This window comes from Dipodomys spectabilis, unplaced genomic scaffold (assembly GCF_019054845.1).
Source record: "Dipodomys spectabilis isolate Male_0828 unplaced genomic scaffold, ASM1905484v1 ptg000297l, whole genome shotgun sequence".
Taxonomy (NCBI): Eukaryota; Metazoa; Chordata; class Mammalia; order Rodentia; family Heteromyidae; genus Dipodomys; species Dipodomys spectabilis.
The window spans coordinates 10848823-10852469 of record NW_024870974.1 but is presented as its reverse complement, the minus strand read 5'-3'; the positions used below and the strand labels follow the sequence as shown (position 1 = coordinate 10852469).

General features: G+C 39.0%; 1 non-coding gene across 1 annotated transcript; it reads right to left on the bottom strand.

The window, feature by feature from the left end:
* Nucleotides 1-1306: 1306 nt before the first annotated feature.
* On the bottom strand, nucleotides 1307-1410 carry LOC122127264. Its single transcript, XR_006151103.1, has one exon. It is a non-coding gene; the product is annotated as a U6 spliceosomal RNA (small nuclear RNA).
* Nucleotides 1411-3647: the final 2237 nt, after the last annotated feature.

The following is a 3647-nucleotide window of genomic DNA, read 5'->3' as shown; positions in this document are numbered from 1 at the left end:
TTTACTAACTCCTTCCACTCCCATGTTTCATTTGCAACAAATATCAAAGTACTCAACAAAATGTCTTTCAGGGAAGCTGCCTTTGGGGCAAATGAATCCAATGGGAAGAGGATGGGGTGGACGATGTTGAAAAAGCAATGGTGTATGGCAGCCAGGCTTGACTGAAAAGGGGTGGAAATAATTTCATTCTTCAAGCTTTAAAGTTGTCTGGCCGGTTAGCTCAGTTGGTTAAAGCTTTGAAACAGTAATTGGCTGGAAGAAAAACAAAAAGTCAACTTAAAGGTTTTATACTAAGAACTTTTGGTCGATATTTCTATAACTAACACTCCCCACAAGTTTAATATAACATTAAATTTTATTTTTGTACCTGTCTGTAATGGATTATTTGTTATAAATCTCACACTCCTTAACTCTTTCTCCTCATCCTTTATTTCTCTCCTCCTCCTTCTCCTTTCTTCTCTCCCTCTTCCTCCTTTTCTTCCTCTATCTCCTCTTCCTCTTGGAGGTGTTAAAACCTTTTTTGTTAATAGATTTATTTAAAGTTAACAAATAGGGGCTGGAAAGGTGGCTCAGTGGTAGAGAGCTTGCCTTGCATGCATGAGGCCCTGGGTTCCATTCCTCAGCACCACATAAGCAGAAAAAGCCAGAAGTGGCATTGTAGCCCAAGTGGTAGAGTGCTAGCCTTGAGCTGAAGAGCTGAGGGACAGTGCCCAGGCCCAGAGTTCAGGCCCCACAACCGACAAAAAAAAAAAAAAAGATATAAAGTTAACAAATAATTTAACTATGTTAGTTTGATAGTGAAATATATTGTACTTTAAGGTAAACTTTTTCTGTTAAAGGTACAAATGGATTCTTATAATCATATTTATTGAATCAAATATATTTCCATAATATTACACTGCAAAGATGCTATGCAGACATAAACTCACTTAATCCTCATAACAAGACTATGATATGACATTGCACCTTTTAATTTCTCTATTTTATAAGAAATTCAAGTACAGAAAGATGAGTAATCTTTGCTCGGGTATTTTAGCCACACATCTGTGTTCTTAAGCTATGTATACTATAAGCTGATTTAATTGCATAGGAAGTTATTTGCTCTTTTTATTGTTCTCATTAAGTAGTTGTACAAAGTGGTTACAGTTCTATAGGACAGGTTATGAGTCCAATGTTTCTTGGTAAATGTCATCCCTCCCTTTGTTTTCCTTCATTTTCTTCCTCCTGTTGCTACCCACAAGTTACACAGTTTTGGGTTTTTTTTTGTATAAAATGTACTATGAATATTATGACTGCATTTACTCACAGAAATATGAAACACTTCATATATTTGCATATCATCTTTGCGCAGCAGCCATGCTAATCTTTTCTGAATCATTCCCCATTGAAAGTTCTTTATTAGTAGAAAAGTAAGTTTATATAAGCCTCATTAATTCAGTTTGAGAAAATCAGTTCCAATTCTTACAGTAAATTAGCAGTAATCCAAAATCAAAAATATATTTTATATTGCAACTCACTGTGGATATTTTATATATCTACATAGTCATTCAGCAACAAAACCAACACAAAAGAGTCACAAAGTAAGACTAGCCCTATTTCACTGTCTAAATTAAAAAATATTGTTCTAATGCTAAAATGCTGATTATGACCAAGTACTCTGTTTTCCCAATGTTATTTCCAAAATGAAATTTAAAACATTTCAGTTTCACTGCAAACAATAATAATAAAATTTGTGGAGAAAAGCCTTTATAAACCGGGCACTTGTGGCTCATGCCTGTCATCCTAACTACTCAGGTTGAGAGCTGAGTGTTGTGGTTTTCTGCCTGGGCAGGAAAGTCCCCATGAGACTTTCCTCTCCAATTAATCACTGAAAAACTAGAAGTGGCACTGTGGCTCAATTGGTAGGGCTGCTAGCCTTGAGTACAGAAAGGCTCAGAGATAGTGCCCAGGCTCTGGTTCAAGTCCCCTCCCCTCAAAAAAAGTTTTTACAAGTTATATCTGTTATCCCAGTGAGTTCTGTGGCACGGAAAGTCCTAAGTCTTTTGTATTCATGGAATTATTATTTGTAGAGTTTCTGGAAAGGTGAGAGTTTAACTCAGAGCATGAGCCTCAACGATAAATTGCATTAATAGAGTTACAAAAGCCAGTTTGACAAATAAGGTCCCCAGATAAGTAATGAATAAAACACAATATTTTTTTTTTCTTAGATAAAACCCAAAATGTACAGCTGGCAAGGTGGCTCCATAGTACAGTGTTTACCTCACCTGTGACCGCGGATTCAATCCCAACTCTTCTCCCCCTCACCCCCACTCCCCCACAAAATCCCAAATGGATACTCCTATGATACTGATGAGCGATTTCATGTTGTATTCCAGTTCATTCGATCACACACCTCTGTAGTACTTAATGTGTGGCCTTTAAAATTACCATGTTGATTTGTGTCTCATGAACAAAAAAATTTAAAAAAAAAAAAAGAAGGAAAGAACATGGAAAGTCACACACATTAGTTTTTATGGACCAGGCTTCTTCAATCAAAGAGTGGCACTTAAGACGGCATTAAGATATCAATTTGAGCCCAGTGCTGGTAACTCACATCTGCAATCCTAGCTTCTCAAGAGGCTGAGATGTGAGGATGGCAGTTTGAAGCCAATCCAGGCAGGAAAGGTCATGAGACTCTTATCTCCAAGTAACCACCAGAGAAATGGAAGTGGAGCTGTGGCTCAAAGTGGTAGAGCCCTAGCCTTAAGCAGAAAAGCTCAGGAACAGCACTGGGGCTCTGAGTTCAAGCCCCCTGACTGATGTAAAAAAAAAAAAAAAGACAATAGTTTATGGAACTTACCTTGTAGGGTTTGTACTCTAGCCCTAAGGTTGCATATATGGCTGATAATGGTGCTGTGTACCTATAGCTGGGATATACAAAGTTGCCTCTCTTGCTATGGCTACTAAAAATCTTTCACAGAACTCATGGTTCCTATCCTTTAGGCTTTATCTCAACTAGAGGACTTGTGGGAAAAGAGGATTCTTCCACAAGGGGCCATGGCAAGATCTTCTATGGTCATTCTGGAAATGCCAGTAGACCAATCCATGCCAAGAACAGAGCAACATACCTAAGAGCATTGAGAACCCCAGAGGGCTGATAAATATCAAGTATTCCTTGAGACTTCCATGCCAAGTGACAGCTTTGAGTAGGTATTCTGTCTCCTGCCAGAATACCAGGACGCAGATGGAAGTAACCAGTGTCCATTGGAATGAGAAAGCTGGAACAGGCTCTCTGACACCTCTTAGTACTTCCATGATCAGATGTATGCCCAAGTACCAGCCCTGATCCTCAGGGAACAGTAAACGCATGATTCGGAGCACTATAGAATGAAGAACTTGGTCAGCTGCGGCCCAGCCATCCAGGCTGCTGAAAGTGCCGTCTGTCTGAAAAAGAAAGGCATCCAGGATGGACAGCGGGAAAAGAAATCATTGAACAATCATTTCAATCGGGGCTGGGGGAAACTGCAAGAGATGAACAGGAGTTTGGTTTGCTGGGGTATTTCCTGGTCACAAATTTGATCTTTATTTTTTTCCTCCCAGGAAAGGATAGACTGTACCAGGTCCATTGACTGATGACCACACATCCACCAATTTGCCTTGATTTCCTA